The sequence below is a fragment of the Triticum aestivum genome, chromosome 7B (assembly GCF_018294505.1).
Source record: "Triticum aestivum cultivar Chinese Spring chromosome 7B, IWGSC CS RefSeq v2.1, whole genome shotgun sequence".
Lineage (NCBI taxonomy): Eukaryota > Viridiplantae > Streptophyta > Magnoliopsida > Poales > Poaceae > Triticum > Triticum aestivum.
In genome coordinates, this window is record NC_057813.1 from 598019401 (window position 1) to 598034232 (window position 14832).

Consider the following 14832-nt stretch of genomic DNA (forward strand, 5'->3'; position numbering starts at 1 on the left):
GTGTGCAACATTGCATCGACGTCATGCTGGCCTGACATCTGTACCATTCCTTCTGGTGGTACGCACCCAGGCTTGATGTAGTACAAATCTGCTTCCCCTTTGTACCCATGGTAACGCAAATTTTTCAACATTATCTGCCATTCCACCTTGCCAGGTTCAAGTATTGTCGTCATACCAAGTTTCTTGTTGTGGTATGCTTCAGGAACATGAGAAAGTTCTTCGTCCACATGAACAATAAATTGCATTACAACTACCTACATACGGCTCGTTGACATCAGTTTTTGCACAATATTAAAGTGTCCATACGTAGGATGTGCATACCGTTTGTAAAACATACTTACGTAGGATGAGACAGATTGCTCTGGTGTACGGATCTCTTGTTCTACCTGTAGAGGTACTGATGAGACAGATTGCTCTGGTGTAGGGATACTTAGCATGGTCTTGCATGGTCTTTAATGAATAATAAGTAAATAATGAAACGTACATTTGTGCCTGTACTAGCATGATCTTGCATCATACCCCCTTCCATGCAGATGTCCTCCATCTTGACCTTGTGATCCTGCTGAGCCTGCTGTGGTTACAAACTGATTTTGCTTTGTGTGTGGATAACATAATGAAAAACAATCTTAGTAAATAAAGGAACATACCTTCAGGCGTGTGTTAGCACGGTCCTGCATCGTATTTCCTTCCATGCGGATCTCCTCCATCTTGGCCTTGTCATCCTGCTGAGCCTGCTGTGGTTACAAACTGATTTTGCTTTGTATGTGGATAACATAATGAATAATAATCTTAGTAAATAAAGAAACGTACCTTCAGGCGTGTATTAGCATGGTCTTGCATTGTATTTCCTTCCATGCGGGTCTCCTCCATCTTGGCCTTGTAATCCAGATCATTGCGGTCCTGTGGTAAGTTAAGGTCCAAGCCCATCTTACCACGCTCGAGCTATAGAATGCGGTCTTGCATCATATTCCCTTCCATGCGGATCTCCTCCATCTTGGCCTTGTTATTCATGTCATTACGCTCCTAGTTCAACATAAGGTCCATGTTCGCACGCGCCTGCATGATATTGAATTCCATCCTGCCACGCTCGAGCTGCATGGCGCGATCTAGGTCCTTGCGCTCCTGCTTCAACTTTAGGTCCATATCATCATGGAAATGCCTCAACCTCTGATCCATGGTTGCACGGTCCTCTTTCATCATCTGTTCCATGGCTGCACGCTCCTCCTTCCTCATGCGGTCCACGGTTTCCTGCTCCTGCTTCAGATTCTTGTCCATCACCTCTCGCTCCCGCTGCATATTCTTGCCCATCTCTTGACACGCCTGATGCAAGTACTTGTCATCATCCACTCAGTTGTGGCGTGCCTTTGAATCCATGGTCCCTATAGAAACCAACATAACAGTGATAGTTACAATATGTTTGAAAATTAAAATATCTTTTAATTTGAAATTGTGACTATTCAACACAATGTGGCCGAACTAAAGGTACGGAGTGCTTGGTCCTAGGTCCTAGGTGCACTATATAGATCAAATTACTAACTCCATACTGCTACATCCAATATTTACCATCTAACAAAAAAAGGTTGATCACATTGAGTATGGTTTCAGTTTTGTTTTGTCAACCTAACAGATAATTAAAACAATATAGTTTGTACTAACACATTGCATGGTCTTGTACGAGCATGCAATTTAGAGAAAGTATTAGATTTCTGTATTTTAGTTTAGTGCATGCGATGTGCCACTGGAAGGATCCACAGATCATCCGCCGCGGCACCGTCTACATCCACCGTATTAATTGAATCTCACTGGTAATTGAAGCAAATATGCCCTAGAGGCAATAATAAAGTTATTGTTTATTTCCTCATATCCTGATAAATGTTTATTATTCATGCTAGAATTGTATTAACCGGAAACATGATACATGTGTGAATACATAGACAAACTTAATGTCACTAGTATGCCTCTACTTGACTAGCTCATTAATCAAAGATGGTTATGTTTCCTAACCATAGACATGTGTTGTCATTTGATTAACGGGATCACATCATTAGGAGAATGATGTGATTGACTTGACCCATTCCATTAGCCTAGCACTTGATCGTTTAGTATGTTGCTATTGCTTTCTTCATGACTTATACAAAGTTCCTACAGCTATGAGATTATGCAACTCCTGTTTACCGGAAGAACACTTTGTGTGCTACCAAACGTCACAACGTAACTGGGTGATTATAAAGGAGCTCTATAGGTGTCTCTGAAGGTACATGTTGAGTTGGCGTATTCCGAGACTAGGATTTGTCACTCCGATTGTCGGAGAGGTATCTCTGGGCCCTCTCGGTAATGCACATCACTACAAGCCTTGCAAGCAATGTAGCTAATGAGTTAGTTACGGAATGATGCATTACGTAACGAGTAAAGAGACTTGCCGGTAACGAGATTGAACTAGGTATTGGACACCGATGATCGAATCTCGGGCAAGTAACATACCGATGACAAAGGGAACAACATATGTTGTTATGCGGTTTGACCGATAAAGATCTTCGTAGAATATGTAGGAGCCAATATGAACATCCAGGTTCCACTATTGGTTATTGATCGGAAACAGTTCTAGGTCATGTCTACATACTTCTCGAACCCGTAGGGTCCGCACGCTTAACGTTACGATGACAGTTTTATTATGAGTTTATAAGTTTTGATGTACTGAAGGTTGTTCGGAGTCCCGGATGTGATCGCGGACATGACGAGGAGTCTCAAAATGGTCTAGACATAAAGATTGATATATTGGACGACTATATTCGGACACCGGAAGTGTTCCTGGCGATTTCGGAGAAAACCGGAGTGCCGGAGGGGTTACTAGAACCCCCCGGGGAAGTATTGGGCCTTAGTGGGCCTGAGGGTAGAGAGAGGGCAGCAGCCCAGGAGGTGGCGCGCCCCCTCCCATGAGGAGTCCGAATTGTACTAGGGGAGGGGAGCGCGGCCCCTCTTTCCCTCTCCCTCTCCCTCTCTTTCCTTCCCCCTTCTCTCTTCCTAGTTGGACTAGGAAAGGGGAGTCCTACTCCCACTAGGAGGAGGACTCCCCCCTCCTTGGCGCGCCCCTAGGGCCGGCCGGCCTCCCCCCTTTCTCCTTTATATACGGGGGCAGGGGGGCACCTCTAGACACACAAGTTGATCTTCGTGATCGTTCCTTAGCCGTGTGCGGTGCCCCCCTCCACCATATTCCACCTCGGTCATATCATTGCGGTGCTTAGGCGAAGCCCTGCATCCGTAGAACATCATCATTGTCACCACGCCGTCGTGCTGACGGAACTCATCCCCGACACCCTGCTGGATTGGAGTCCGGGGATCGTCATCGAGATGAACGTGTGCTGAACTCGGAGGTGCCGTACGTTCGGTACTTGGATCGGTCGGATCGTGAAGACGTACGACTACATCAACCACATTGTCATAACGCTTCCGCTTTCGGTCTACGAGGGTACGTGGACAATACTCTCCCCTCTCGTTGCTATGCATCTACATGATCTTGCGTGTGCATAGGAATTTTTTTCAAATTACTACGTTTCCCAACAGTGGCATCCGAGCCTGGTTTTTTGCGTAGATGTCATATGCACGAGTAGAACACCAGTGAGTTGTGGGCGATACAAGTCATACTGCTTAGCAGCATGTCATACTTTGATTCAGCGGTATTGTGAAATGAAGCGGCCCGTACCGACATTACGCGTACGCTTACGCGAGACTGGTTTCACCGTTATGATCACTCGTGCTTAAAGGTGACTGGTGGGTGTCTGTCTCTCTCACTTTAGTTGAACCGAGTGTGGCTACGCCCGGTCCTTGCGAAGGTTAAAACAACACTAACTTGACGAACTATCGTTGTGGTTTTGATGCGTAGGTAAGAACGGTTCTTGCTCAGCCCGTAGCAGCCACGTAAAATTTGCAACAACAAAGTAGAGGACGTCTAACTTATTTTTGCAGGGCATGTTGTGATGTGATATGGTCAAGACATGATGCTATATTTTATTGTATGAGATGATCATATTTTGTAACCGAAGTTATCGGCAACTGGCAGGAGCCATATGGTTGTCGCTTTATTATATGAAATGCAAACGCCCTGTAATTGCTTTACTTTATCACTAAGCGGTAGCGATATTCGTAGAAGCAATAGATGGCGTAACGACAACGATGTTACAATGGAGATCAAGGTGTCACGTCAGTGACGATGGTGATCAGGATGGTGCTTCGGAGATGGAGATCACAAGCACAAGATGATGATGGCCATATCATATCACTTATATTGATTGCATGTGATGTTTATCCTTTATGCATCTTATCTTGTTTTGATTGACGGTAGCATTTTAAGATGATCTCTCACTAAATTATCAAGAAGTGTTCTCCCTGAGTATGCACCATTGCGAAAGTTCTTCGTGCTGAGACACCACGTGATGATCGGGTGTGATAGGCTCTACATTCAAATACAACGGGTGCAAAACAGTTGCACACGCAGAATACTCAGGTTAAACTTGACGAGCCTAGCATATACAGATATGGCCTCGGAACACGGAGAGCGAAAGGTCGAACGTGAATCATATAGTAGATATGATCAACATAGTGATGTTCACCATTTAAACTACTCCATCTCACGTGATGATCAGACATGGTTTAGTTGATTTGGATCATGTGATCACTTAGATGACTAGAGAGATGTCTGTCTAAGTGGGAGTTCTTAAGTAATATGATTAATTGAACTTAAATTTATCATGAACTTAGTGCCTGATAGTATTTTGTTTGTCTATGTTTGTTGTAGATAGATGGCTCGTGTTGTTGTTCCATTGAATTTGCGTTCCTTGAGAAAGCTAAGTTGAAAGATGATGGTAGCAATTACACGGACTGGATCTGTAACCTGAGGATTATCCTCATTGCTGCACAGAAGAATTACGTCCTGGAAGCACCGCTGGGTGCCAGGCCTGCTGCTGATGCAACTAACAATGTTAAGAACATCTGGCAGAGCAAAGCTAATGACTACTCGATAGTTCAGTGTGCCATGCTTTACGGCTTGGAACTGGGTCTTCAACGACGTTTTGAACATCATGGAGCATATGAGATGTTCCAGGAGTTGAAGTTAATATTTCAAGAAAATGACCGGATTGAGAGATATGAAGTCTCCAATAATTTCTATAGTTGTAAGATGGAGGAGAATAGTTCTGTCAGTGAACACATACTCAAAATGTCTGGGTATAATAACCACTTGATTCAACTGGGAGTTAGTCTTCCCGATGATAGTTTCATTGACAGAATTCTTCAATCACTGCCACCAAGCTACAAGAGCTTCGTGATGAACTATAATATGCAAGGGATGGACAAAACTATTCCCGAGCTCTTCGCAATGCTAAAAGCTGCATAGGTAGAAATCAAGAAGGAGCATCAAGTGTTGATGGTTAACAAGACCACCAGTTTCAAGAAAAAGGGCAAAGGGAAGAAAAAGGGGAACTTCAAGAAGAACATCAAACAAGTTGCTGCTCAAGAGAACAAACCCAAGTCTGGACCTAAGCCTGAGACTGAGTGCTTCTACTGCAAGCAGACTGGACACTAGAAGCAGAACTACCCCAAGTATTTGGCGGATAAGAAGGATGGCAAAGTGAACAAAGGTATATGTGATATACATGTTATTGATGTGTACCTTACTAATGCTCGTAGTAGTACCTGGGTATTTGATACTGGTTCTGTTGCTAATATTTACAACTCGAAACAGGGACTACGGATTAAGCGAAGATTGGCTAAGGACGAGGTGACGATGCGCGTGGGAAATGGTTCCAAAGTCGATGTGCTCACGGTCGGCACACTACCTCTACATCTACCATCAGGATTAGTTTTAGACCTAAATAATTGTTATTTGGTGCCAGCGTTGAGCATGAACATTATATTTGGATCTTGTTTGATGCGAGACGGTTATTCATTTAAATCAGAGAATAATGGTTGTTCTATTTATATGAGTAATATCTTTTATGGTCATGCACCCTTGAAGACTGGTCTATTTTTATTGAATCTCGATAGTAGTGATACACATATTCATAATGTTGAAACCAAAAGATGCAGAGTTGATAATGATAGTGCAACTTATTTGTGGCACTGCCGTTTAGGTCATATCGGTGTAAAGCGCATGAAGAAACTCCATACTATGGACTTTTGGAATCACTTGATTATGAATCACTTGGTACTTGCGAACCGTGCCTCATGGGCAAGATGACTAAAACGCCGTTCTCCGGAACTATGGAGCGAGCAACTGATTTATTGGAAATCATACATACTGATGTATGTGGTCCAATGAATATTGAGGCTCACGGCAGGTATCGTTATTTTCTCACCTTCACAGATGATTTGAGCAGATATGGGTATATCTACTTAATGAAACACAAGTCTGAAACATTTGAAAAGTTCAAAGAATTTCAGAGTGAAGTAGAAAATCATCGTAACAAGAAAATAAAATTTCTACGATCTGATTGTGGAGGAGAATATTTGAGTTACGAGTTTGGTTTACTTTTGAAGCAATGCGGAATAGTTTCGCAACTCACGCCACCCGGAACACCACAGCGAAATGGTGTATCCGAACGTCGTAATCGTACTTTACTAGATATGGTGCGATCTATGATGTCTCTTACTGATTTACCGCTATCGTTTTGGGGATATGCTTTAGAGACGGCCGCATTCACGTTAAATAGGGCACCATCAAAATCCGTTGAGACGACGCCTTATGAACTGTGGTTTGGCAAGAAACCAAAGTTGTCGTTTCTTAAAGTTTGGGGCTGCGATGCTTATGTGAAGAAACTTCAACTAGATAAGCTCGAACCCAAATCGGAGAAATGTGTCTTCATGGGATACCCAAAAGAGACTATTGGGTACACCTTCTATCACAGATCTGAGGGCAAGATTTTCGTTGCTAAATTCGGATCCTTTCTAGAGAAGGAGTTTCTCTCGAAAGAAGTGAGTGGGAGGAAAGTAGAACTTGATGAGGTAACTGTACCTGCTCCCTTATTGGAAAGTAGTTCATCACATGAACTGGTTCCTGTGACAACTACACCAATTAGTGAGGAAGCTAATGATATTGATCATGAAACTTTAGATCAAGTTTCTACTGAACCTCATAGGTCTACCAGAGTAAGATCCGCACCAGAGTGGTACGGTAATCCTATTCTGGAAGTCATGTTACTTGACCATGGTGAACCTGCGAACTATGAGGAAGCGATGATGAGCCCAGATTCCGCAAAATGGCTTGAAGCCATGAAATCTGAGATAGGATCCATGTATGAGAACAAAGTATGGACTTTGGTTGACTTGCCCGATGATCGGCAAGCCATTGAGAATAAATGGATCTTCAAGAAGAAGACTGACGCTGATGGTAATGTAACTGTCTACAAAGCTCGACTTGTTGCGAAAGGTTTTCGACAAGTTTAAGGGGTTGACTATGATGAGACTTTCTCACCCGTAGCGATGCTTAATTATGTCCGAATCATGTTAGCAATTGCCGCATTTTATGATTATGAAATTTGGCAAATGGATGTCAAAACTGCATTCCTGAATGGATTTCTGGAAGAAGAGTTGTATATGATGCAACCGGAAGGTTTTATCGATCCAAAAGGTGCTAACAAAGTGTGCAAACTCCAGCGATCCATTTATGGACTGGTGCAAGAATCTCGGAGTTGGAATAAACGCTTTGATAGTGTGATCAAAGCATATGGTTTTATACAGACTTTTGGAGAAGCCTGTATTTACAAGAAAGTGAGTGGGAGCTCTGTAGCATTTCTGATATTATATGTAGATGACATATTGTTAATTGGAAATGATATATAATTTCTCGATAGCATAAAGGGATACTTGAATAAAAGTTTTTCAATGAAAGACCTCGGTGAAGTTTCTTACATATTGGGCATCAAGATCTATAGAGATAGATCAAGACGCTTAATTGGACTTTCACAAAGCACATACCTTGATAAAGTTTTGAAAAAGTTCAAAATGGATCAGGCAAATAAAGGGTTCTTGCCAGTATTACAAGGTGTGAAGTTGAGTCAGACTCAATGCCCGACCACAGCAGAAGATAGAGAGAAAATGAAAGATGTTCCCTATGCTTCAGCCATAGGCTCTATCATGTATGCAATGTTGTGTACCAGACCAGACATATGCTTAGCAATAAGTTTAGCAGGGAGGTACCAAAGTAATCCAGGAGTGGATCACTGGACAGTGGTCAAGAATATCCTAAAATACCTGAAAAGGACTAGGGATATGTTTCTCATTTATGGAGGTGACAAAGAGCTAGTCGTAAATGGTTACGTCGATGCAAGATTTGACACTGATCCGGATGATTCTAAATCACAAACCGGATACGTGTTTATATTGAACGGTGGAGCTATCAGTTGGTGCAGTTCTAAACAAAGCGTCGTGGCAGGATCTACATGCGAAGCAGAGTACATAGCTGCTTCGGAAGCAGCAAATGAAGGAGTCTGGATGAAGGAGTTCATTTCCGATCTAGGTGTCATAGCTAGTGCATCGGGACTAATGAAGATCTTCTGTGACAATACTGGTGCAATTGCCTTGGCAAAGGAATCTAGATTTCACAAGAGGACCAAGCACATCAAGAGACGCTTCAATTCCATCCGGGACCAAGTCTAGGTGGGAGACATAGAGATTTGCAAGATACGTACGGATCTAAATGTTGCAGACCCATTGACTAAGCCTCTTCCATGAGCAAAACATGATCAGCACCAAGACTCCATGGGTGTTGGAATCATTACATTGTAATCTAGATTATTGACTCTAGTGCAAGTGGGAGACTGAAGGAAATATGCCCTAGAGGCAATAATAAAGTTATTATTTATTTCCTCATATCATGATAAATGTTTATTATTCATGCTAGAATTGTATTAACCGGAAACATGATACATGTGTGAATACATAGACAAACTTAATGTCACTAGTATGCCTCTACTTGACTAGCTCATTAATCAAAGATGGTTATGTTTCCTAACCATAGACATGTGTTGTCATTTGATTAACGGGATCACATCATTAGGAGAATGATGTGATTGACTTGACCCATTCCGTTAGCCTAGCACTTGATCGTTTAGTATGTTGCTATTGCTTTCTTCATGACTTATACAAAGTTCCTACAACTATGAGATTATGCAACTTCCGTTTACCGGAAGAACACTTTGTGTGCTACCAAACGTCACAACATAACTGGGTGATTATAAAGGAGATCTACAGGTGTCTCCGAAGGTACATGTTGAGTTGGCTTATTTCGAGATTAGGATTTGTCACTCCGATTGTCGGAGAGGTATCTCTGGGCCCTCTCGGTAATGCACATCACTACAAGCCTTGCAAGCAATGTAGCTAATGAGTTAGTTACGGAATGATGCATTACATAACGAGTAAAGAGACTTGCCGGTAACGAGATTGAACTAGGTATTTCATACCGACGACCGAATCTCGGGCAAGTAACATACCAATGACAAAGGGAACAACGTATGTTGTTATGTGGTTTAACCGATAAAGATCTTCATAGAATATGTAGGAGCCAATATGAACATCCAGGTTCCGCTATTGGTTATTGACTGGAAACAGTTCCAGGTCATGTCTACATAGTTCTCGAACTAGTAGGGTCCGCACGCTTAACGTTACGATGACAGTTTTATTATGAGTTTATAAGTTTTGATGTACCGAAGGTTGTTCAGAGTCCCGGATGTGATCACGGTCATGACGAGGAGTCTCGAAATGGTCGAGACATAAAGATTGATATATTGGACGACTATATTCGAACACCGGAAGTGTTCCGGGCGATTTCGGAGAAAACCGGAGTGCCGGAGGGGTTACCCGGAACCCCCCCCCCCCCCCCCGTGGAAGTATTGGGCCTTAGTGAGCCTGAGGGTAGAGAGAGGGCAGCAGCCCAGGAGGTGGTGCACCCCCTCCCATGAGGAGTCCGAATTGGACTAGGGGAGGGGGGCGCGGCCCCTCTTTCCCTCTCCCTCTCCCTCTCTTTCCTTCCCCCTTCTCTCTTCCTAGTTGGACTAGGAAAGGGGAGTCCTACTCCCACTAGGAGGAGGACTTCCCCCCTCCTTGGCACGCCCCTAGGGCCGGCCGGCCTCGCCCCTTGCTCCTTTATATACGGGGGCAGGGGGGCACCTCTAGACACACAAGTTGATCTTCGTGATCGTTCCTTAGCCGTGTGTGGTGCCCCCCTCCACCATATTCCACCTCGGTCATATCGTTGCAGTGCTTAGGCAAAGCCCTGCGTCGGTAGAACATCATCATCGTCACCACGCCGTCGTGCTGACGGAACTCATCCCGACACCCTGCTGGATCGGAGTCCGGGGATCGTCATCGAGATGAACGTGTGCTGAACTCGGAGGTGCCGTACGTTCGGTACTTGGATCGGTCGGATCGTGAAGACGTACGACTACATCAACCGCGTTGTCATAACACTTCTGCTTTCGGTCTACGAGGGTACGTGGACAATACTCTCCCCTCTCGTTGCTATGCATCTCCATGATCTTGCGTGTGTGTAGGAATTTTTTTGAAATTACTACGTTTCCCAACAGTAATAAGAGGGAGGGAAACACCATAGGGTGTACATACAGTTCAGTTGCGGAGCACCGGGTCGCCGGACATGGAGGAGAGTATGTCGCCTTGCGTGGAGGAGGGGGAGCCGCCGCCTGATGAACTGCTCCCGATGGGATTTGCGTCTATGGCTTGGTTTACGTATGTGGCTGGTAAGCCTGGCTGGCAAGTATATGGGCAATTCTATTACGTATCTGGATTGGGCTGTTAAGTACTATATGTGCTTTTGTGCTCACATGGATCAAATATCGTAAATCTAAAATAACAAAACATTCTTGTTAATTAAAAGAAAATTTGTCTAAAAAACACTTAAAAGAAACTTAAAAAAACTTCTCTTTTGCACACTGTAGCGGATGGTGGACAACTACAGGCATTACTTGTTAGGACTCACCACTACGGGTAGTCGTAGTCCGAAACACCCACCAGTACCGGTAGTCAGGGTCGAGAAAGACTGTTATAGAATTTGCGTGCCAGCAGTTTTGGGTTCCGTATACACATAGTGATGATAGCCAACTGTTGTCGGGTAGTCCAAGTCAGAACCAAATATGTATCGAATCGCAGTTCATCAAATAAAAAAATTGAAATATAGCATGCCTGCTGGAGCGGCTCGGGCGTGCCTTATTTGCGGCAGGCGCTAGAGCCAGCGCACCGCCGCGTGCAAAACCTGTTGAAGATGCTCTTAGGTACGACTCATGGTGATAGCATTTTCTGATGACACATTGTGCTAAAAGGGATCCGGGGATCAATAATGGTACTGGTAGAATCGGTCTTACTCGTTGGATGCTTCCACTTGGTACTGCTGGAGACGCCCTTGGTGAGATGGTCAGGATGGGGGAGAGCACGTGCCTCAAGACTACTATCAAATTTGTTCGCGCCATGGTTGAGGTGTTTGGACCGGAGTATCTCAAAGAAAGAAATGCGCAGGACACAGAGAGGTTGTTGGCTATTGGAGAGGCAAGGGTGTTCTCAAGAATGCTAGGATCAATTGATTGCATGCAGTGGCAATGGAAAAACTGCCCCAAAGGTTTGCGGGGAATGTATCAAGGTCACAACAGAGAGGCCACCACTAGTAGAAAAAAGGCCATTTGTCCCGGTTCGTAAGGGCCTTCTGTCCCGGTTTTGGAACCGGGACTAAAAGGTCGTTAATAATGCCCTTGGCCTTTAGTCCCGGTTCTTACATGAACCGGGACAGATGGGCCTCCACGTGGCCGCTGCGGCCAGCCCAGGCAGGGGGGCCTTTGGTCCCGGTTGGTGACACCAACCGGGACCAATAGGCATCCACGCGTCAGCAGCTAGCTGGAGCTGAGGTTTTTTTTTTGAAAGGGATGGTTTAGGGGTTTTGTGGTTAATTTAGGTTGTTATTAGCTAGCTAATAGAGAGAAGTGTCCTCTCTTATACATCTCTGTGTTTGGTTTACCAACGCTACTGCTGTGCCTAATGTTAACATGCCTAAGCCCGCGCGCAAGCCAGAAAAAGACGTGCCATTAGGATCGCATCTCTGCATGCAAGTAGCTCAATGGATAACACGTCAATAACCCCGTCATATCTTGTACCTCACACTCTAACAAAAGCTCCATGATGATCGCGAGCAATGAAGCCCGCTCCTCCACGAATTAGACCCATATCCATAGCACCATCGGTGTTGATCTTTATCCACCCCTCCTCCGGTGGCAGCCACCTCAGGTGTATAGTAGCTTGGTTCTTCTTCCTCTCAGGGATCTCCAAAGCCCTGATAATCTCTTCAATGATCACCATTGATTTGACCAGCTGGTATACCAACTCACCATGAGTATAGTTGTTCCCGGTGTGCCACACATCCCACATCACGGTAATCATAATAGCCGCCACTTCCTTCTTATATAATCGTTGATCTAGCAGATCTCTAAACCATGACTTTGGGTGTAATCTTGGTATGTCAATACCAAAGAAACGTTTTGTTGCCTCTCAAAAATGTCTTACATGTTCACATTCCATCAACGAGTGAAATAATGTTTCATTATCATGTCCACACATCGGAAAATTAGGTATCTGCTTTATATGCCGCCTCTGAAGCTCACTATAGGCCGGCAAGAAATTCTTGAGCACTCGCCACCAAAACACCCGAATCTTTCAGCAAGTGGTGTTGGAGACGAACTGTCAAGAGATCCAGCGGCTCTGGGAGTTACCTCAGCGGTCGGCATGTTTTCACCTCATCATGGAGATGAAGGATCTGTCTACTTTATTTCAGGGATTTGAGCTACGGTTTGTAGGCCGCCAGACTAACATGGCGGCACACCGCCTAGCTAGGCAATCGTTAAAACTTTCTATTTTTATGAATTTGTATGATAGTATCCCTGGGTGGCTGACTGATTGTTTGTAGTCAGACATGCTAGGGACTAATGAATAGAGCCGGGGGGCGTTTAGCTTCAAAAAAGAAAAGAAAAAAAGACGTGGGAGATTCAAAAAAATGGTGTGCCAAAAGAAATGGTGTTTCATTAATCAACCTCTTTTCGACTTTAAAGGCGCCATCCAATTTTTGGCTCGTCGATGGATTAACACTTATCACTGCCGTATCTATCGGCCCTACCAAGCTCCCACCTCCCCCATTATCTGCAACAACCTCCGATCCAACTGGCCTAGCCGGCTCCAACGCAGATTCTCCACTCATATTCCATTCCAGGCACCTTCTCACACGCGACCTTCTCCAATGCCAGTCCCATCGAACATCGCTGCCCTGTTCACCGGCTGTAACAGAGCCGCCGCCCTGTTCACTGGCCGTAACAGACCCGCCGTCCTCACCCACGGGAATAGAGCCGCCGGCGACCGCCCATCCGGCCTGCGGAATACGACATCACTGCTTGTTCTGCATCCACACGTTGGATTGAAGGTGAGAATGCCGGCTCATGTCATCAGTTACAACTAAGGCAACGCATGAGATGATTTAAAACCAAAGAATGGGTTCCGCTTATTCTATGCATGAACCCATCATGAGATCTTATGGGTTTTCTCTAAAATTTGCTCCATCCACAGCATCGTGATCCGCCTCTCTATGCTCGTCGCCGGCGTCGAACTCTCTCCGTGGACACTACACGCAGTCAGCTCGAACGCCAACGACACCCTTCTAACCGGGACGATTGGAGCCGCCAGCCACACCCAGCCACCCAGGGGATCGGAGCCAACGGCCAGCACCCTCCTGGCCTGTGCGATACGATGGTATTGCTTCCTCTTCATCCACCTATTTGCATCACGGTTAGAACGCTTGATATTTTTACACCCCTTAGACAACAGTGAGGTCAATATAATCGAAAACTTTGTATATAAATATCAAATGGCAGAATCATGCAGTACATACCACGTGTTGTACATACCCCGTGTTGTTCACATTAACGACAATAGAGAAACTTTAGTAAGTAATCATTAATCACCAATCAATATGTGGTAAACGTACACCTCTGGAGAGGTAGTAACAAAGAAATAATTAAATTAAATAGCTTTTATCATAGTAAATTTGTGCTCTGTAAGAAACAGGTGGAACAATTACAGTATGGTACAACCCCATAGCTTATGTTTATTCTCTGAATTAACCTAGTCTCTATTTGTGCATATTTTCCAGGAATGGACAGTTCTCCTACAAGTTGTGCCGACACACAATTACTAGATGTAACCAATCAGGTATATTTTTTCCCAGTTAGGTTAAAATCTTTGACAACAGATAGTTCTTTTACCTTTACACGTATTTCAGGCTTTTTTGGACGAACTCAGTGTGAATCATGGAAATATGAGGTTAATGTGCTCACCGATAAGGTTCGCGGAAATGATTGATGGATTAGATGATGGGCACCTAAAGGCCATCTGCACTCAAACTGGTCTTGGAGGGCTAACAAAGATGAAGTCAGTGTCCCTCTGACGTATTATGTTGGTGCTGCTAGCAAAGAGCTACATCCACGACATGCAGAGTATTCACATTGCTAGTAAGGACATTTCTATAACTCCAACGGATGTCTATCAATTAATGGACCTTCCAATAGAGGGGGAAATATATATATGGAAATGGGAAAACCAAAAGACGCAAACTTGTTAAGGGCTTATCAAATAGATGGAAGACTTAAGCTGAGTGACCTTGAGGACAAAATTAAAGCCTCCAAAACTCCAGATGATCATTTCATCAGGCGGTTTGTTTTGTATGCTATTTGCATTATTTTAGCACCCACGATACAGGATTATGTCGATTCCAAATATTCCATCCTTGTTGAAGACGTC